The following is a 22487-nucleotide window of genomic DNA, read 5'->3' on the forward strand; positions in this document are numbered from 1 at the left end:
ACTATTTCTTTCCCATCCCTCTATTGATCTTTTCCCTTAACATATACATATACTAATCAAAAGTCCCTTCTATCTTCAAGATAAATAAAACCTTTATCCTTCTTTACAGTCAAGCATCTTGGAAGTTTTTCACTGTCACTACTCTGCTTTTTCACTTCCCAACTCACTCTGATATTACTTCTGCCCATACAATTTCTCCAAAGCTGCTCTCACTAATGTCAATATTGATCTCCACATTACCATGGCCAATGGACACATTTCTTTCTTTTTAAAATTTATTTATTTATTTTAATTGGAGGCTAATTACTTTCCAATATTGTGGTGATTTTTGCCATACATTGACATGAATCAGCCACAGGTGTATATGTGTCCCCCATTCCGATCCCCCCTTCCCACCACCTTCCCCATCCCGTCCCTCTGGGCTGTCCCAGTGCACTGGCTTTGAATTCCTTGTTTCATGCATCAAACTTGGACTGGTGATCTATTTAACATATGGTAATATACATGTTTCAATGTTATTCTCTCAAATCATCCCACCCTCACCTTCTCCCACAGAGTCCAAAAGTCTGTTCTTTATCTCTGTATCTCTTTTGCTGTCTCACATACAGGGTCATCGTTAGCCATCTTTCTAAATTCTATATATATGTGTGTTAATATACTGCATTGGTGTTTTTCTTTCTGACTTAATTCATTCTGTATAATAGGCTGCAGTTTCATCCACCTCATTAGAACTGATTCAAATGTGTTCTTTTTAATAGCCGAGTAATATTCCATTGTGTATATGTACCACAGCTTTCTTATCCATTCATCTGTCGATGGACATCTAGGTTGTTTATATGTCCTAGCTATTGTAAACAGTGCTGCAATGAAATTGGGGTACATGTGTCTCTTTCAATTCTGGTTTCTTCAGTGTGTATGCCCAGCAGTGGGATTGCTAGGTCGTATGACAGATCTATTTTCAGTTTTTTAAGGAATCTCCACACTGTTCTCCATAGTGGCTGTACTAGTTTGCATTCCCACCAAGTGTAAGAGGGCTCCCTTTTCTCCACACCATCTCCAGCATTTATTGTTTGTAGACTTTTTGATGGCATCCATTCTGACTGGCGTGAGATGGTACTTCATTGTGGTTTTGACTTGCATTTCTCTGATAATGAGTGATGTTGAGCATCTTTTCATGTGTTTGTTAGCCATCTGTATGTCTTCTTTGGAGAAGTGTTTGTTTAGTTCTTTGGCCCATGTTTTGATTGGGTTGTTTATTTTTCTGGTATTGAGCTGCATGAGCTGTTTGTATATTTTTGATGTTAATTCTTTGTCAGTTGTTTCATTTACTATCATTTTCCCCCATTCTGAAGGCTGTCTTTTCACCTTGCTTCTAGTTTGCTTCATTGTGCAAAAGCTTTTAAGTTTAATTAGGTCCCATTTGCTTATTTTTGCTTTTATTTCCATTACTCTGGGAGGTGGGTCATAGAGGATCTTGCTGTGATTTATGTCAGAGAGTATTTTGCCTATGCTTTACTCTAGGAGTTTTATAGTTTCTGGTCTTACATTTAGATCTTTTAATCCATTTTGAGTTTATTTTTGTGTATGTTGTTAGAAAGTGTTTTAGTTTCATTCTTTTACAAGTGGTTGACAAGTTTTCCCAGTACCACTTGTTAAAGAGATTGTCTTTTCTCCACCGTATATTTTTGCCTCCTTTGTCAAAGATAAGGTGTCCATAGGTGCGTGGATTTATCTCTGGGCTTTCTATTTTGTCCCATTGATTTACATTTCTGTCTTTGTGCCAGTACCATACTGTCTTGATGACTGTGTCTTTGTAGTATAGTCTGAAGTCAGGCAGGTTGATTCCTCCAGTTCCATTCTTCTTTCTCAAGATTGCTTTGGCTATTCGAGGTTTTTTGTATTTCCATACAAATTGTGAAATTATTTGTTCTAGTTCCATGAAAAATGCCATCGGTAGCTTGATAGGGATTGCATTGAATTTATAGATTGGTTTGGGTAATATACTCATTTTCATTATAGTGATTCTTCTGATCCATGAACATGGTATATTTCTCCATCTATTTGTGTCATCTTTTACATATTTCATCAGTGTTTTATAGTTTTCTATATATAGGTCTTTTGTTTCTTTAGGTAGATTTATTCATAAGTATTTTGTTCTTTTGTCACAATGGTGAATGGAATTGTTTCCTTAATTTCTCTTTCTGTTTTCTCATTGTTAGTGTATAGGAATGCAAGGGATTTCTGTGTATTAATTTTATATCCTGCAACTTTACTATATTCACTGATTAGCTCTAGTAATTTTCTGGTGGAGTCTTTACAGTTCTCTATGTAGAGGATCATGTCATCTGCAAACAGTGAGAATTTTACTTCTTCTTTTCCAATCTGGATTCCTTTTATTTCTTTTTCTTCTCTGATTGCTGTGGCCAAAACTTCAAAACTATGTTGAATAGTAGTGGTGAGAGTGGGCATCCTTGTCTTGTTCCTGACTTTAGGAGAAATGCTTTCAATTTTTCACCATTGAGGATAATGTTTTCTGTGGGTTTATCATATATGGTTTTATTATGTCGAGGTAGGTTCCTTCTACGCCTGCTTTCTGGAGAGTTTTTAGCATAAATGGATGTTGAATTTTGTCAAAGGCTTTCTCTGCATCTATTGAGATAATCATATGATTTCTATCCTTCAATTTGTTAATGTGGTGTATCACATTGACTGATTTGCAAATATTAAAGAATCCTTGCATCCCTGGGATAAAGCCCACTTGGTCATGATGTATGATCTTTTTAATATGTTGTTGGATTCTGTTTGCTAGAATTTTGTTGAAGATTTTTGCATCTATGTTTATCAGTGATATTTGGCCTGTAGTTTTCTTTCTTTTTTTTTTTTGTGGTATCTTTGTCTGGTTTTGGTATTAGGGTGATGGTGGCCTCACAGAATGAGTTTGGAAGTTTACCTTCTGCAATTTTCTGGAAGAGTTTGAGTAGGATAGGTGTTAGCTCTTCTCTAAATTTTTGGTAGAATTCACCTGTGAAGCCATCTGGTCCTGGGCTTTTGTTGGAAGATTTTTGATTACAGTTTCTATTTCCGTGCTTGTGATGGGTCTGTTAAGATTTTCAATTTCTTCCTGGTTCAGTTTTGGAAGGCTACACTTTTCTAAGAATTTGTCCATTTCTTCCAAACTGTCCATTTTATTGGCATATAGTTGCTGATAGTAGTCTCTTATGATCCTTTGCATTTCTGTGTGGTCTGTTGTGATTTCTCCATTTTTGTTTCTAATTTTGTTGATTTGATTCTTCTCCCTTTTTTTCTTGATGAGTCTGGCTAATGGTTTGCCTATTTTATTTATCTTCTCAAAGAACCAGCTTTTAGTTTTGTTGATTTTTGCTATAGTTTCCTTTGTTTCTTTTCATTTATTTCTGCCCTAATTTTTATGATTTCTTTCCTCTGCTAACCCTGAGGTTCTTCATTTCTTCTTTTTCTAGTTGCTTTAGGTGTAGAGTTAGGTTATTTATTTGATTGTTCTCTTGTTTCTTGAGGTAAGCTTGTAATGCTATGAATTTTTCCCTCAGCACTGCTTTTACTGAATCCCATAGGTTTGGGATTGTCTTTTTTTCATTTTCTTTTGTTTCTATGCATATTTTTATTTCCTTTTTGATTTCTTCTCTGATTTGTTGGTTATTCAAAAATGTATTATTTAGCTTCCATATGTTTGTATTTTTAATAGTTTTTTCCTGTAGTTGACATATAATCTTACTGCATTGTGATCAGAAGAGATAGATGCTTGAAATGATTTCAATTTTTTTGAATTTACCAAGGCTAGATTTGTGGCCCAGGATATGATCTATCCTGGAGAAGGTTCTGTGTGCACTTGAGGAAAAGTTGAAATTCATTGTTTTGGGGTGAAATGTCCTATAGATATTAATTGGGCCTAACTGGTACATTGTTATCATTTACAGTTTGTGTTTCCTTGCTAATTTTCTGTTTGGTTGATCTATCCATAGGTGTGAGTGGGGTATTAAAGTCTCCCACTATTATTGTGCTACTGTTAATTTCCCCTTTCACACTTGTTATCATTTGCCTTACATATTGCGGTGCTCCTATATTGGGTGCATATATGTTTATAATTGTTATATCTTCCTCTTGGATTGGTCCTTTGATCATCATGTAGTGTCCTTCTTTGTCTCTTTTCATGGTCTTTATTTCAAAGTCTATTTTATCTGATATGAGTATTGCTACTCCTGCTTTCTTTTGGTCTCCATTTGCATGAAATATCTTTTTCCAGCCCTTCACTTTCAACCTGTATGTGTCCCTTGGTTTGAGGTGGGTCTCTTGTAGACAGCATATATAGGGGGTCTTGTTTTTGTATCCACTCAGCCAGTCTTTGTCTTTTGGTTGGGGGCATTCAACTCATTTACATTTAAGGTAATTATTGAGAAGTATGACCCTGTTGCCATTTACTTTGTTGTTTTGGGTTCAAGTTTATACACCTTTTCTGTGTTTCCTGTTTAGAGAAGATCCTTTAGCATCTGTTGAAGAGCTGGTTTGGTGGTGCTGAATTCTCTCAGCTTTTGCTTGTCTGTAAAGCTTTTGATTTCTCCTTCATATTTGAATGAGATCCTTGCTTGGTACAGTAATCTGGGTTGTAGGTTTTTCTCTTTCATCACTCTAAATATGTCCTGCCATTTCCTTCTGGCCTGAAGAGTTTCTATTGAAATATTAGCTGTTATTAACAGCTAATAAAGGAACATTATTTGTTCCTTTCCCCTCGCTACTTTTAATATTTGCTCTTTTGTGTTTGAGCTTCGTTAGTTTGATTAATATGTTTCTTGGGGTGTTTCACCTTGGGTTTATCCTGTTTGGGACTCTCTGGGTTTCTTGGACTTGGGTGGATATTTCCTTCCCCATTTTAGGGAAGTTTTTGATTATTATCTCCTCAAATATTTTCTCATGGCCTTTCTTTTTGTCTTCTTTTTCTGGGACTCCTATGATTCAAATGTTGGGGCCTTTGACATTGTCCCAGAGGTCTCTGAGGTTGTTCTCATTTCTTTTAATTCTTTTTTCTTTTTCCCTCTCTGCTTCATTTATTTCCATAATTCTATCTTCCACTTCACTTATCCTATCTTCTGCCTCAGTTATTCTACTGTTGGTTCCCTCCAAAGTGCTTTTGATCTCAGTTATTGCATTATTCATTATTGATTGACTCTCCTTTATTTCTTCTAGGTCCTTGTTAAACATTTCTTGCATCTTCTCAATCCTTGTCTCTAATCTATTTATCTGTAACTCCATTTTGTTTTCAAGATTTTGGATCATCTTTACTATCATTATTCTGAGTTCTTTTTCAGGTAGACTTCCTATCTCCTCCTCTTTTGTTTGGTTTGGTGGGCATTTATCATGTTTCTTTACCTGCTGAATGTTTCTCGGCCTTTTCATTTTGCTTAGATTGTGTTTGGGGGACCCTTTAGGTAGGCTGGAAGTTTGTGGTTCCTCTTTATTGTGGAGCCTTCTCCCTGTGGGTGGGGCTGGACTAATGGCTTGTCAAGGTTTCCTGGTTAGGGGAGCTTGTGTCTGTGTTCTGGTGGGTGGAGCTTGATCTCTTCTCTTTGGAGTGCAATGAAGTGTCAGTGGACACATTTCTGCAGTAATGACACTGTTAATCCTTCCATCATTCTTATAATCCTTCTCTTCCTTGACATCTATGCATAATTTTCTTCAGGTTTCCAGTTCTTGCTCTAATCTTCTTGTTAGGCTCATCTTCTGATGGCCATCTCCCAAATGTCATACTTCTTTGAGATTCTATTTTAAATCATTTTTTTCTCACACTACTTGAGTAATGTGAGTTGAGTTACTTTATGATTCTATGGCTTTAATTTATACGCTGAAGACTTACTCAACTTTCTTTCCAGTCTAGATATCTAGTACAAGCTCCAGAATTTTTAACTCAACAAGCTATTTTTTACTCAACAAGCTTTTTTGTTTTTAGCTGTCTGAACACGTTTACGTGTTTTGTGTTTGAAACCAGAGCAGGGGCAGGAGACAAGGTGCAGGAGGACGAGTGTTCGGGTGCAGGCGGATGGAGGCGTCCTGCCCGCCATGTGGCCCTGAGCTTGGCCCACGGGGAGCTTTCTCGTCTCAGTCCCAGGGGCAGTGGGGTCAGCTGCCTCGGTCTGGCCCCAGAGCTCCGTTTGGCGTGTGTCCCACTCCACCTCCACACTGTGACGTCACTCCCCGGTCCCTGAGGGCCGGCGGCTGACATCACGCCAGCCTGCACAGTCACAGTCCCCACGGGCTCCTCCACTCGGGACCTCTTGACCTCGGGCTCTCTGGTGGGGGAGGCAGATGCTGCGGTGGGGGGCGCTGTGCTGGTGGCCGCTGCTGCCGCCAGCTCCTCAGGCCCCACCTCGCACATGCGTGTGACCACCACTGGTGTGGATGAGCTGGCCTGGGCCACGAGGAGCTGCAGAGGGTTGGTAAGGGCATAAGCATTGCCGGCGAGGCTGCTCGTGGGGACGGCGTGCTTGCCGTTCTGAGAGATGGCCCAGACGGGGAGGTGGTGCTGCCCCAGGGTCACTGGCGTGGCTGGTTGCAGAATGGCAACCGTGTGTCCCGGGACCCCCGGAGCCATCTGGCTGGCCACCGTCTGGATCACCTGGCTGGCAACGGGGATGGTGGCAAGTGCGATGGTGGGCTTCTCCTCCAAGCCTCTGGCCTCGCCATCCAGGTCCAGTACGGCCATGCCTGCCGCCTCGTGGGCGCCCCCTGCTGTGGCCTGTCTGGCGAGAATGTATCTGTTGGCGGAGCTGGCGGAGGTGGTGACTACCCTGAGCATGGTGACCGAGGTCGCCTGCTGCACCACGTGTTTGGCGTGGTCTGAGGGCTGCTGGGCCATCACTATGGAAGCCAGCATGTAGGCGACAGGCTTGGCCACCAGGCTGGGTGGCTGGGGCGGCACAGCCATGATCACCAGCTGGGCGCTGACCGGAGAGCTGGGTGTACTTTGGGAATAGCAGCACTCAGGAACAGAAGCTAACTTGGCCCCAAAGTCAGGGTCGTGTGGAATGGGCGAGCCCTCCCAGGACAGGCACTCTGGAGTCTGTAGGCCACTGGAACACGGGGACATCAGTCCAGGGTGGGTGGGTGAAGCTGGGGCGCTCCTGGATGACAGCGGCCGGAAGTGGGGGCGGAACACTCACTCCTTCTAAATGTCCCATAAATAACTCAAATTCAATATACTGAAAACTGAACTCAAATTTACTTCTACACATACAGGACACATTTTTGCCAATAATATGCAACCATATTCCAGACAATTACCAAGGCCCTTCTCAATCCATGTTCTCTATCTGAGCATGGAAAATTATTTAAGTAATTGTTTTTACAATTTTTGCAAGGATAAGTACATAATTAGTACTATTCCAGATGCATGAGAAATTAATTCATTGCACATAATAGATATCTTAAGACACAAGGGCTTAATTGTCTCATAGAACTCAGTTGAGATAGGTGCTCATTTACCTTCTCTGTCTATGCACCAAATTATGTACCTTTTACCTCTATCTCTGGGCCAGCAAATATAGAAAACTCAGCAGTGGCCACAGAACTGGAAAAGGTCAGTTTTCATTCCAATCCCAAAGAAACGCAACACCAAAGAATGCTCAAACTACCACACAATCGCACTCATCTCACATGCTAGTAAAGTAATGCTTAAAATTCTCCAAGCCAGGCTTCAAAGGTACATGAACTGAGAACTTCCAGATGTTCAAACTGGATTTAGAAAAGGCAGAGGAACCAGAGATCAAATTCCCAACATCTGCTTGATCATCGAAAAAGCAAGAGAGTTCCAGAAAAACATCTATTTCTGCTTTATTGACTATGCCAAAGCCTTTGACTGTCATGGCAAATAGATGGGGAAACAGTGGAAACAGTGGCTGACTTTATTTTTCGGGGCTCCAAAATCACTGCAGATGGTGATTGCAGACATGAAATTAAAAGATGCTTACTCCTTGGAAGGAAAGTTATGACCAACCTAGACAGCATATTAAAAAGCAGAAACATTGATTTGCCAACAAAGGTCCGTCTAGTCAAGGCTATGGCTTTTCCAGTGGTCATGTATGGATGTGAGAGTTGGACTATAAAGAAAGCTGAGCACAAAAGAATTGATGCTTTTGAACTGTGGTGTTGGAGAAGACTCTTGAGGGTCCCTTGGACTGCAAGGAGATCCAACCAGTCAGTCCTAAAGGAGATCAGTCCTGGGTGTTCATTGGAAGGACTGATGTTGAAGCTGAAACTCCAATACTTTGGCCACCTGATGTGAAGAGATGACTCATTTGAAAAGACCCTGATGCTGGGAAAGATTGAGGGCAGGAGGAGAAGGGGACGACAGAGGATGAGATGGTTAGATGGCATCACTGACTCAATGGACATGGGTTTGGGTGGACTCCGGGAGTTGGTGATGGACAGGGAGGCCTGGAGGGCTGCCGTCTATGGGGTCAAACAGAGTCGGACACGACTGAAGCGACTTAGCAGCAGCAGCAGAGGCTTATTATTCTAGCTATAATCTCTATTATTTCTAGAGTACAGAGAAAGAAATTAAGGCTTAATGAAGGTATCACACATCATCAGTGCCAGCTCATATTCTGCTGTCCCACCCTAGAGGTTACCTGCAGGTTCATGTGTCAATTTCCACTAAGGCTATGCCGACAGCTTCCTATCTCAACTGTTTGTCTTTCTGCCTGAGGATTTTCTCTAGCAGCAGGACAAGCTACTCGAAGGAAGGCTGCCTAGGGAAGTACCAGAGAATTTACAATCCCAAAAGTAACCCTTAACCACTAAGAGAATAGAATTAGTACCCCATGCCTTATTTCAGGGTCTTAGCTGTAGGAGAACCCAACTTAAGATAAAGAAGTTGCTTAAATTCACACACAGCTAATAAATAGTGAGGTTTGGTCCATCTGACTCTATGTAACCCACACTCTATTACATTTATGTTGTGTTGTGCTTAGTCATTCAGTCATGTCCAACTCTTTGAGATCCCATTGACTATAGCCCACTAGGCTCCTCTGTCCATGGGATTCTCCAGACAAGAATACTGGAGTGGGTTGCCATGTCCTCCTCCAGGGTATCTTCCTGACCCAAGAATTGAACTCCTCTGTCTCCTGCATTGCAGGCAGATTCTTTACTGCTGAGCCACCAGGGAAGCCCCTATTACATTTATATCACCTCCTAACTTGTTTTGAGCTTTCTTTTTCCTGTTGGTCAGGCCCATAATTAAATTTATATGTAGTATAAACTTAGAGTGGGACTATGAAAGTTCAAGAAAAGAATACTAGTTTTCAATACACATTACTGACAGAGAATAAAATGAATTACATTTTGAAAAATATATCTGATGGATTAATAACAGAAAATATATTCAAGTAGAATTGGTTGCTTTTCTCACTTTCTATGCTATACTGGCATACCCCATTTTATTGTGCTTCACAAATAGCACACTTTTTTTGGGGGGGGCAAATTGAAGGTTTGTGACAATCCTGCATTATCAAATGATGCCCAGCATTTTTAGCAATAAAGCATTTTTAATTAGGTTATGTACATTGTTTTCTTAGACATAATGCTATTGCACACTTAACACACTACAGTATGGTGTAAATATAGCTTTTATATGCACTGTGAAACCAAAAAAAAAAATTGTGTTACTCACTTTACTGCTATATTCACTGTTTGTCCCAGTCTGAAACTGAACTTGCAGTATCTCTGAGGTATCTACACCTTTCCTATGATTCAGCAAACCTTAATTTTGGAATAAGTCAGCCACACATATTATTTTATACCCTGGAAGTTTACACTTCATTTTCATTACAGCCCCTGGAAAAGTAAGGTCATACACAAAGGAGAGGTTATTGACCATTACTTCAATTAGCACGTGGTAGGAAATTAGTTTCCTGCCAGAGTGTTCAGGCATAGGAAGACCAAAAAAAGGGTTATTTCACTATTCCAAAGACCATTCTGCAACTTTATTTAGAGTCAGCAGTTTCTTCATCATTTTAAGATTCTGGTTTTCCCTTACAAACATGGCAAGGGGATCCTCATTGCAAAGCTACCAGCTGTAGCCTGCCAAGGCTCCTCTGTCCATGGGGATCCTCCAGGCAAGAATACTGAAATGGGTTGTTGTGCCGTCCTCCAGGGGATCTTCCCAACCCAGGGATCAAACCTGCATCTCATATCTACCTGCATTGGTAGGCGGGTTCTTCACCACTAGCGCCACCTGGGAAACTGTTGCAAACCAGAGTCACCTAAAGCAAGGCTCTCTCAAGAACTCTAGATTAGAGAGGGAAGTCGACCCCCAAATCCTAAAGCCTAGTGGCTGCCAAAGAAAGGGAGCAAAAGAAAATGAGGGCGAAAAAGGGTGCCAGGTCGTTAACTCACCCCTGCAGTAGGAGACTCCACTAAAGATGCCAAACTTCACAGGAGCTAGAGGTGCAGAGGCTTTTTTTTTTTTTTTTAATATAGGGTTTGCAGATTGATGGAACAGCAGAAAGAGAGAAAGAGGAACGATCTTCTAGGGAAGAGAGGAGCAAGAAGGTTCACAACACCAGCTGCCATGGCGGCACCAACTACCAGCGCTGCACCCCACTGAGCGCCTTAGGGACTGAGCGGTGCCTCAGCGGCCGGCCGGAAGCCAGAGTCTCGCAGCCGGAAGCAGAAGCCTGGCAGGCGGGAAAGCTTGGACCCAGCACGCAGCGCCAAGTCAAGATGTGAGGGCGAGAAACCCGGGGCAGGGAGGTTGGAAGTTGGAACCTCATTCAGAATAGCTCGGTCGCGCTGGCACCAGACCCTGAGCTGATGTTATCTGAGGGAAAGGGGCCAAGCCTTCTAATGTGCTGCCAGAGAGCTCCTTCGAGTCCGTTTCGCAGTCCCCATTCTGGCCTTTGGTTCTTATGAGGGAACTTGTTCTTGCAGCCTGCGAACCCCCTTCCAAGCTCTGTTCTAGGTTTTGGTCATAGGAAGTTGAATCGATCTTTGTCTTAGAGATCTGAGTCTTGGTGGGGGAAAGGGACAGAGCACAAAACAATTATCTTTAAAGGTATAAGATGAGTAATGGTAAAAGCTACGCACAGATTCAGAACAAATGGGACTACAGGAGACAGAGAACTGAACTGTATGCCTAGAGGGAATTGAAAACGCTTTGTAGAGGAGGTAACTTGTGAAGTAAACAGTAGAAGAGGAGGGGTTATGTTTACAGGTGGAATTCTGGCTTAAGGTTTGGACTTTCTAATAGGTCTCAGTTGAGTGCTTTGCTCCATTTTCTCTTGCTTTCCAGTTCACTTTGCCTTCTACTCACCAGCTCTTGTTCTGTTTTCTTGGAAGTAGCCAAGGCCAGGGTATTTCACTTATGAATGATAATTATTTCTTATTAAAATACCTATTTCTGCATTGACAGTCCTTGTAAAGAAAGAATTTTCTTTCTTTTTATTTTTTAGAATCTGTTTTAGCCAAGTCAACAAAGCACAGTTCCTGTGGCTCATCTCCTAGAACACAAAAATAGCCTCACCATGTCCATACAGATGTTTAAAATGGTATTCATTAAAATGAAATTCCACCTGTAATAGAAAACAGAAAGTGGATGCAAAATGAATGTTTTAAGCTGGCAGTGCTTGCTATTGCCTTCCATTTCTTTAGAAATGTATATTTGTGGGTAAAACCTTACTAATCAAAATATGTTTCTGGCTTTGGTCTCTAACCATAGGGGTTATTAGTAATATTGACAAACAATCATCCTAGCTCATTACGAAAGTAGTAGTCATGACAAAAAAAAAAAACAAAAAACTACTTCTAGGGTGGATGCCTTCCTACCAATGAACAAAGTTATCTCATGCAGAAAATTAATGATTGTCCTACATTAGTAACAGAAATGAACATTTACTAGTTATCTTCTGTGTCAGGTGCCTTACATTTTTACAAGGACCCTATGAAAGAAATATTATCCTCATTCTGTAGATGAAGAAATTGAGACTGAGCAATCTGTTAAATAACTTGCTCAAAGTTACAACTACATTGGCTCAAAGTTACAACTACAGTGGAGTCCAGGACTCTGATTCCTAAGCCAACATACTTTTTCCAGTATTTCACACTGTCTTTATAGCGATGCAGGCACATAAGGGTTAAAAACCCTACCCTATCAAGTGGAGTATCTGGGATGTAAATCAAGGTCTGTCTGATTCCAAAGCCTGTGCCTATGTATTTCTATGTGTTTTTGGCCTTTGCTTCCAAGTTCATTTAGCCCCATTTATGGCATAGAGGGAATGGCAAACCACTCCAGTATTCTTGCCTGGAGAATCCCAGGGACGGGGGAGCCTGGTGGGCTGCCGTCTATGGGGTCGCACAGAGTCAGACACGACTCAAGCGACTTAGCAGCAGAAGCAGCGTGGCATAGAGGAGAAGGCTGTCTAGTAAAATAGTGTTCTAAGTTATAACTAGCATGCCCAGGCCGGCAGTTAGTTACTATTAACAGAAAAACCATATAGACTGGTGAAAATACATGAATCATTTTCAAATAAACATAAAATGTAGATTAACTTCTTTACTACTTCATATTTTTCATGTTCTTTCATTGATCAATACAATAAATTTTGTTGATCTCTTACTTTGTGTGAAACAGAGGATCAGTCAGACCAAAATCCCTGTCTTCATGGAGTTTGCATTCTGGTTGGAGATGCAGACAGTAAGATAAATATAAATCAGTAAAATATGTTGCATGTTAGATGCTAAGTGTTAAATACAAAAGTGAAGTAATGAATGGAGATAAGATGTATGTGGTAGGGACTGTTGCATTTTTAGGTAGGTTAGCCAAGGAGGACCTTACCTAAAGCAGACAGGAGAAAGAATCAAGCTGTTATGTGTGGGGAGTACATGCAAAGAGATGGAATATCAAGTGCAGAGGCCCTAAGGCCAATGTGGCAGGAACAGAATATGGAAGAGGTAGATAGTAAGATGAGGTTGGAGTGATAAAGGGAAAGAGTTTAGATCATGAAAGACTTTGTGGGTCATAATGAGGACTTTGACTTTTATTCTGAGATGAAAACTGTTGAAGGATATTGAACTGATGAGTAAGCTAATTTGCCTCAGTTTGTTGTTGTTGTTGTAAAATACATGTCACATAAAATTTACCATCTTACATGTTCAGTAGTATTAAATACATTAACATTGATGTGTAGTGATCACCATCATCTATCCCCATAACTCTTTTTATCTTGTAAAACTGGAACTTTATACCTATTAAACAATAACTTCCCATTCTCCTCTCCCTTTAGGCCCTGCCAACCACTATACTATTACACTTTATTTCTTCATGATTTTGACTAAGTATCTCATGTAAATAGAATCATACAGTATTTCTTGTTTTGTGGCTGGCTAATTTAACTTGGTGTAATGTCTCCAAGGAGAAGGCAATGGCACCCCACTCCGGTACTCTTGCCTGGAAAATTCCATGGACTGAGGAGCCTGGTAGGCTGCAGTCCATGGGGTCGCTACAAGTCGGACATGACTGAGCGATTTCACTTTCACTTTCCACTTTCATGCATTGGAGAAGGAAATGGCAACCCACTCCAGTGTTCTTGCCTGGAGAATCCCAAGGATGGGGGAGCCTGGTGGGCTGCCATCTATGGGGTCGCACAGAGTCAGACACGACTGAAGCGACTTAGCAGCAGCAGCAGTGTCTCCAAGGTTTATCCATGTTGCAATATATGGTAGAATTTCCTTCCTTTTAAAGGCTGAATAATATTTCATTGTATGTATATACCACATTTCTTTATCCATTTATATGTTGATAAACTTAGTTATTTCTGTATCTTGGCTATTGAGAATAATGATGCCATGAACATTGATGTACAAATATCTCTTTGAGACCCTTCTTAAAATTCTTTTGGGTAACTACCCAGAAGGGGAATTGCTAAATCATGTGATAATTCTGTTTTTAACTTTTTGAGGACCCTTTATACCATTTTTCACAGTGGCTGTGCCATTTTGTATTCCCATCAGCATTGCACAAGTGTTCACATCCTCACCAACACTTATTTTCTGGTTTCTGTTCATTTATTTTTGAATATTAGCCATTCTGTTGATGTGAGGCAGTGTCTCATTGTAGTTTTGATTTGCATTTCCCTAATGATCAGTGATGTTGAGATCTTTTCATATACTTATTGGTCATTCATGTATCGTGTTTGGAGAAATGTCAGTATTCAAGTGCTTTGCCCATTTTTGAACTGGATTGTTTGCTTTTTGTTTGTTGAGTTTGAGTTCTCTAGTCTATATGTAAATCCTTTATCAGATATATGGTTTGCAAATTTTCTCTCCCATTTTCTGCATTGCTTTTTTACTCTCTGGGTAGTGTCTTTTGATGTACAAAAAGGATTTGATATGCAAAAGAATTGGTATTAGTTCTTCTTTAAAAGTTTGGTGGAATTCACTAATGTAGCCATCAAGTCCAGGGCTTTTTTTGTTGGGAGATTTTTGATTATGGTTTCAGTCTCCTTACTGGTCTGTTCAGTCTCCTTATAGGTCTGTTCAGGTTTTCTATTTCTTTGTGATTTAGTCTTCGTAGGTTTTGTGTTTCTAAGAATTTGTCCATTTCATCTAGGTTATCCAAATTTTTCCCATATGATCTTTTATAGTACTCTTATAATATTTATATTTCTATAGGATCAATAATAATGCTTCCATTTCTGATTTTAGAAATTTGAGTCTTCTCTCTTTTTTTCTCTAGTCATCTGCCTAAAGATTTGTCAATTTATTGATCTTTTTGAATAATTAACCTTTGGTTTCACTGATTTCTCTATTGTGTTTATCTTTCTCTATTTTGTTTATCTTTGCTCTCATCTTTATTATTTCCTACCTTAAGCTAACTTTGGGGTTCTTTGTTCTTTATCCAGTTCCTTAAGTTTTGAAGTTAAGTTCTTGATTTCATATCTTTCCTGCTTTTTAATGTAAGTATTTATACCTGTAAACTTCCTGCTTAGCACTGCTTTCTCTGCATTCCATGTTTTGGTATGTTGTGGTTTTGTTTTCATTTTTCTCTAAATATTAGGTTGGTGCAAACATAATTGCAGTTTCAGACCATTAATTTTAAATCAGTATAACTAGGCTCAAACACATCTTTATTAATCAAAATAGGAATCATTACAATCAACACGTTTTTGTCAACAAGAATTAAGTTTGTTTATTACTCTAGCATAAAATTCCATGCCTTGCGATTTCACGAACTCTTAGAAAGCATTTTCTGCTTCCTGTGATTGTGGAAGCATTTCCCCTGCAAAAAGTTGTCAAGATGCTTGAAAAAGTTGTAGTCAGCTGGCGAGAGGTCCAGTGAATATAGCAGATGAGGTAAAACTTTGCAGCCCAATTCAACTTTTGAAGTGTTGGTTCAGCAATGTGCGGTCGGGTGTTGTCGTGGAGAAGAATTGGGTCTTTTCGGCTGACCAGTGCCAGCTGCAGGTATTGCAGTTTTCAGTGCATCTCTTCCATTTGCTTAGCATACTTCTCAGATATAATGATTTTACTGGGGTTCAGAAAGCTGTAGTGGATCAGACCACCAGCAGACCACCAAACAGTGACCATGATCTTTTTTGGTGCATGTTTGGCTTTGGGAAGTGCTTTGAAACTTCTCCTCAGTCCAATCACTGAGCTGGTCGTCACCTGTTATTGTATAAAATCCGCTTTTTGTCACAAGTCACAATCTGACCAAGAAATGGTTCATTGATGTTGTGGAGAATAAAAGAAGACAACACTTCAAAATGATGATTTTTTTTTTTTTTGATTTTTGGTCAGCTCATGAGGCACCCACTTATCAAGCTTTTTCAGCTTTCCAACTTGCTTCAAATTCCAAACAATCTTAGAATGGTTGGCACTGAGTTCTTCAGCAACTCCTCATGTAGTTGTAAGAGGATCAGCTTTGATGACCCTTTCAAATGGTCATTGTCAACTTTTAATGGCCAGCCACTGCACTCTTCATCTTCAAGGCTCTTGTCTCGTTTGCAAAACTTCTTGAACCACCACTGCACTGTATGCTTGTTACCAGTTCCTGGGTAAAATGCCTTGTTGATGTTGCAAGTTGTCTCCACTGCTTTACAACCCATTTTGAACTCAACTAAAGAAAATTGCTTGAATTTGTTTCTTGTCTAACATCATTTCTCTATTCTAGAATAAGTAAAAACTAAACAGCAAGTTATAAGTCATTAGCTAAAAACATAAAATGAGAAATGTGCATTAAAATGATGTATAACATAACCACATTTATTTAAGAATGTACTCCAATATCAAACGGCAAACTTCAACAATGCAAAACCACAATTACTTTTGCACCAACCTAGTAGCTGGATATCCAGAGTGAGTATATGTCACCCTAGACATGCCCATCTCAGATTTAAGGTCCTTGGGGGGGAACCAGGGAAGGTGGGGTCAGAGGGCTTGGGGGGCAGGGGTTTAACTCCGTTGTTTATTTTTAAGCACTTGTAAATTCAGGTGATTCAACATTCAAAAGGTACGAGTGAGTGAATAATGAAATATCTACCTTCTGTTATGATTCCCTTCTACTCAAGCCACTGGTGTTAGCAGTTTCATATGTATGGCTGCTTAGTTTTCCATCCCATGAATATGTGGACATAACAAGCTCTCAGTTGATGAATATCAAGTTGCTTCTAATCTTTTGCTGATACAACTGTGGTGCAATGAATAACCTTTTATATATGTCATTGCATATATGTATCAGTAAATCTATGAGATAAATTCATAAGTGAAATTGTTGGGTTAAATGATACATTCATTTGTAATTTTAATAGATTTTGCCAGCTGTCTTCCATAGAAATACCACTATATACTTCCCTCAATAATATATGAGGACTTCCAGTTTCACATATAGGGAAATTGGAAGTCACCACTCCATCCTAACAATAAGTAAAAAACTGACCGATTGAAAAATAGAAAACTGAGGACACAAGATCAGAAAGACAATTGAATACAGGGAGTCACAGTTTATCAGAGCAGAGACTCCTGCCTAAGCAGAAAATGAACCAGAAACCAGTGTCAGGGTAGGAGAACCTGAACTGTAATTGTGAATTGCTGAAGCCTCAACATGGGCAACTCTGAGAGTTAAAAACTCCAAGGAATATAGTCTTAGGGGAGCACTCACAGTGTTGTTCAACCTAGTTACCACAGCAAATATCTGAGAAAAATCCCTTCATGTTTCCAGCATGAGGATGGAAAAAGGAACCAGTTTGAAAGATGCCATATCATTCTGTTCTTCTTGTCAAGACCTGCCATCAGGGAAAACTGTTTAACCAGAGCCTAATCTGCTGAGATAATATCAAAGCCTACTCTGGGGGGAAGGGAAATGCTCAACTCCAGCTCCCTCTAGACATTCTGCCTCACCCAAGAGGGGAGAAAAAAACTGAGATACTTGTGAAATTCACAGTCCAGTGGCGTAGGCTCACTGAAAGACTGAGACCTAATCATAGGACTGTTTCCCCTCCCCTGACACCTTACTAGCGTAGTTCTAAAAGTCTCCTTACAACAGTTCCTTTTACCTAGCAGTTCTAAAAGTCTCCTTACAACAGTTCCTTTTACCTAGCATATCATGTCTCGTTATTAAGAAAAAACTACAAGGTATGCTAAATGGCACAAAACACACTTTGAACACATAGAGCTAGAATCAGAATGAAATATGACAGAGATTTTGGAATTATCAGAATGGTAATTTAAAACAACAGTGATTAATATACTAAGGACTCTAATGGATAAAGTTCAGCTTGCAAGCAGAGATGTGCAGTGTAAGCAGAGAGACGAAAATCCTAAGAAAGAGACAAAAATAAATACTAAACATCAAAAACACTATAACAAAAATGAAGAATGCCTTTAATGGATTTAACAGTGGATTAGACATGACCAAAAAGATAATCTTTGAGCTTGAGGATATAGCAATGGAAGATTCTAAAACTGAAAAGAAAAGAGAGAAAAGCCTGCAAAAACAGAACAGAATATCCAAGGACTGTAGCACAACTAAAGAAGCTATAATGTATGTGTGATGGGAATACTAGGAGAATGAAGAGAAAAGACCAGAGGACATATTTAAAATAATAAAGACTAAGAACTTCCACAAATTAATGTCAAACACCAAATCACAGATCCAGGAACTCAGATAACATCAAGCAGGATGAATGCCAAGAAACTTTTTTTTTTATGAATTACAGAAGATCAAAGATAAAGAAAAAATTCTGTAAGAAACCAGAGTAGGGGAAAACCTTACCTATAAAAGAACAAAGATTAGTTATATCCAGCTTCTCCTCAGAAACCATACGAGCAAAAAGAGAGTGGAAAGAAATATTTGAAGCATTAAGAGTAAAAAATAACAACTTAGAATTCTGTACCCTACAAAAATGAAGGAGAAATACTTTCTCAGACAAACAAAAATTGAGAAATTTGTTGATAGTAGATCTACACTACAAAAAAATTTTAAAGAAGTTCTTTAGAGAGAAGAAAAATCATGTAGGGCAGAAACTCTGATCTACATTAAGAAAGGGAGATCATCAGAGAAGGAATATGGAATAATTAAAAATTTTTCTTTTTCTTCATTGATCTAATAGGAAAAAATTTTGTTCAAAATAGTACCAACAATTGTGTTTAGTTATGTGTGTGTGTATGCTTATGTATAAGTACAATGAATAACAAAATGATACAAAAGATGGGAGGGGGAAATTAGGATTGTTTTCTTATGGTACTCCCACTACCTGTGAAGTGTTATAGTATTGTTTGAAAGTGGGCTTAGATGTAAATATGTATTACAAACTCTAAAGCCATCATGAAAACCAAATTTTTAAGTATAACTGATGTGCTAAGAAAGCGAAAATGGAGGGAATTCCCTTGTGGTCTAGTGGTTAGGACTCCACACTCTCACTACCAAGGGCCTGGGTTCAATCCCTGGTCAGGGAACTAAGATCCTACAAGCCATGCAGTGCAGCCAGAGAGAGAGAGAGAATGGAATCATACAAAATACTCAATTAAAACAATGTATGAGAATGCCTCTATTTTTCCACATCCTCACAAAGTGGTATCATATTCAATTTTTTGTCACTATAAAGAAACAATATCACAGTGTAGTTTTAAGTTATTTTTCTTATTATCAGGAAATTTTTTAATGTCTCAGCTTTTTATTTTTATTTTTTTTTATTGTAGTGGTTTTTGCCATACATTCACATGAATCAGCCATGGGTGTACATGTGTCCCCCATCCTGAACCCATCTCCCACTTCCACCCCTCATCCCATCCCTCAGGATTGTCCCAGCGGCCCTAAGCTCCCTGTCTTAATGCATTTAAAATACTTGTATCTTATTTCTGCGAACTGTCTGTTGCTTGGAGATATTTTAAAGGGAAAAAAAAGTGAATTCCAGAAATTTTTTTAATGATATTGTAGACCAGAAAATACTTATGTCTAAAATTAAATTTTTAGATTATTTTGAAAAAAATTCCAAAAAAGAATTGGGGGTATTTGTAAAGAACAGTTTCTATCTATGTATGATGGCAGCAGTGACCTAACTGTTCACGTAACAGAGGGAAATTGAACAACTTCTATCAAATCTCTAGTACATTTATCTTCATAATAAATGAGTCAGAGAATTTGTGTCTAAAAGACAGGATGGAATGACATCAGCTAGATGGCAAGTCCTTGTTTCCTCACAGATATGCAGATTTAACAATAACATAAGTAACAAAATATCCTTATGAGCAGTATATAATTCAGTTAAGAAGTAACAGTACTTCAGACAAGCACAAGGCTGAGATCAGCTTCATCGAGAGAGGTTACACAGAGCAATTTTTCTTTACCTGTATCACAACTAAGCACGAAGAGAGATTGCGATTCCTCTTTTTTGGAGGGAGGGAGAAAAAGTAGGGCAAACTTCTACATCTCTGGTCTTTCAGTGGACTCCCAGAGGAACCAGCTTCAGTCTCATTTCACATGGATCACAGAAAGAACTGGCATAATACAGTTGGCTGTTGTAGCTAAAGGAATGGACAGCATTTCTGCAGCTGGCATGGCTCTGCAAGGTTGAAAAAGGCACATAACTGATGCTTCTCAAAGGGAGGGGAAAGAGTGGAGCATGCCCCAAAGTTAGCAGTCTTTCAGTGTTCCACCCAAGGGGCTGGTTTCTATCTCACTTCATATAGAGGACTGACATGATTGACATAGATCCCGCAAGCCACATGGTGTGGCCAAAATAAATAAATAATAATTAAAAGAGTTGGTTTTTAAAAAAAGATTTTAAAAATTGACGAACCCTTGGCCGGGCTAAGAAAAAAAGAGAAGACTGAACTAAATAAAATCAGAAATGAAAGAGCAGAATTACAACTGATGCCACAGACATTTAAAAGATTGTATGTAACTATTATGGGTTTCCCCGGTGGCTCAGCAGTCAAGAATCCACCTGTAATGCAGGAGACCTGGGTTTGATCCCTGGGTCAGGAAGATCCCCTGGAGGAGGGCATGGTAACCCACTCCAGTATTCCTGCCTGGAGAATCCCAAGGACAGAGGAGCCTGTTGGTCTACAGTCCATAGGGTTGTGAAGAGTTGGACATGACTGAAGTGACTGAGCACACAAGTAACTATTACGGACAGTTATATGCAATCAAACTGGATAACCCAGAAGAAATAGCTAAATTTTTAAAAACATATAATTCATCAAGACAGAATCATTAAGATTTAGTAAATATGATCAAACCAATATCAAATAAGATTTCATCACTAAAAAAAAAAAAAACAAAACTCCCAATGAAGAAAAGCCAGTACCAGATGGCTTCATTGGTGACTTCTATCAAACATTTAATAATTAGCACCAATCCTTCTTAAACTTTCCAAAAACTGAGGAAGAGGGAGCATTTTCAATCTCATTTTATGAAGCCAGAATTACTCTGATACCAAAGTTAGACAAAGACTACAAGAAAACTACAGACCTATATCTCTAATGAATATAGATGTAAAAATTCTGAAAACAAAGAAACAACAAACACTAACAAACTGAATCTAACAGCTCATTAAAAGAATCATACATCATGACCAAGAAGATTTTTCCCTGAGATGTAAGAATGGTTCACCACATGCAAATCAGTTAATGTGATTCACCATATTAGGCGACTGAAGAATAAAAATCACATGATCATCTCAATAAAGCCAGAAAAAACACTTAACAAAATTTAGCACCTTTTCATGATAAAAACTCTCAACAAAGTAGGTACAGAAGGCATTTACTTCAACATAGTAAAGAATAAGTGTGAAAAGCCCACAGCTAACATCATACTCAACAGTGAAAAACTAAGTGTTTTCCTTTAAGGTCAGGGATGATGCAAGGATGTCCACTCTCTTCACTTCTTTTCATCATAATCTTGGAAGTTATAGCCAGAATAATTAGGCAAGAGAAAGAAATAAAAGATACCCAAGTCAGAAAGGAAAAAGTAAAATTACCTCTATTCACAAATCACATGATCTAATGTATAGAGAATCCTCAGGACTACACACACACACACACACACACACACACACACACACACGCACACACAAGAAACTATTAGAACTAATAAATGAATAAAATTATAGGGTACAAGATCAATATATAGATATAAGTTGTATTTCTATACACTAGGAACGAATCATCTGAGAAGGAAAAGGAAAACAATCCCATTTACAATAGTGTCAGAAAGAATAAAATACCTAGGAATAAACTTAACCAAAGCTTAAAGAGTCATACTATAGAAACTATAAATCATTGATGAAAGAAATTAAGACATGAAATACTTCCTATATTTATGGATTGGAAGACTTGATATTGTTAAAATGTCCGTATTGCCCAAAACAATCTACAGACTTGATGCAGTCTATATCAAAATCCCAATGGCAGTTTTTTAAGAAATAGAAAAAAACAATCCTGAAATTCATATGGAAACACAAATGACCCTAGTTGCCAAAGCAATCTTGAGGGTGAAGAACAAAGCTGGAGCATCACTCTTTCAGATGTTAAAATATATTATAAAACAGTAGTGATGAAAATAGTATGACTGGGGCTTCCCAAGTGGCTCAATGTTAAAGAATCCACCTGCCAATGCAGGAGACATGGGTTTGATCCCTGATCCAGGAAGGTCCTACATGCTGTGGAGCAAATAAGCCCGAGTGCCAAACTATTGAGCCTGTGCTCTAGGGCCCACATGCCACAACTGCTGAAGCCCACACACCCTAGAGCCTGTGCTCTGCAACAAGAGAGGCCACAGCAATGAGAAACCTGCACACTGCCGCTAGAGAGTAGACCCCACTTGCTGCAACTAGGGAAAAAAAAGGCCCGAGCAGCAATAAAAACCCAGCCCAGCCAAAGATAAACAGATAAATAAAATTATTTTTTAAAAGTATGACTGACATAAAAACAAATATATACAGAACAATGGAACATAATAGAGACCCTAG

At 39.1% G+C, this 22487-nt stretch overlaps 1 protein-coding gene and 1 pseudogene across 2 annotated transcripts in view; both read right to left on the reverse strand.

Annotated features, from left to right (window-relative positions):
- The window catches only part of C5H1orf185 (chromosome 5 C1orf185 homolog), a 53270-nt gene extending 42611 nt beyond the window's left edge, over positions 1-10659 (reverse strand). The window contains exon 1 of the mRNA XM_081485547.1: positions 10420-10659. The gene's annotated coding sequence lies outside the window, so the exon portion shown is untranslated. The remainder of the gene's footprint in view (positions 1-10419) is intronic.
- Positions 2100-7180, reverse strand: LOC145505293 (forkhead box protein K1 pseudogene; annotated as a pseudogene). Its single transcript, XR_014052925.1, has one exon. The product of XR_014052925.1 is annotated as a forkhead box protein K1 pseudogene (transcript).
- Positions 10660-22487: the final 11828 nt, after the last annotated feature.

Source organism: Giraffa tippelskirchi, chromosome 5 (genome assembly GCF_054371585.1).
Source record: "Giraffa tippelskirchi isolate mGirTip1 chromosome 5, T2T-mGirTip1v1.2.pri, whole genome shotgun sequence".
NCBI classification, from domain to species: Eukaryota; Metazoa; Chordata; class Mammalia; order Artiodactyla; family Giraffidae; genus Giraffa; species Giraffa tippelskirchi.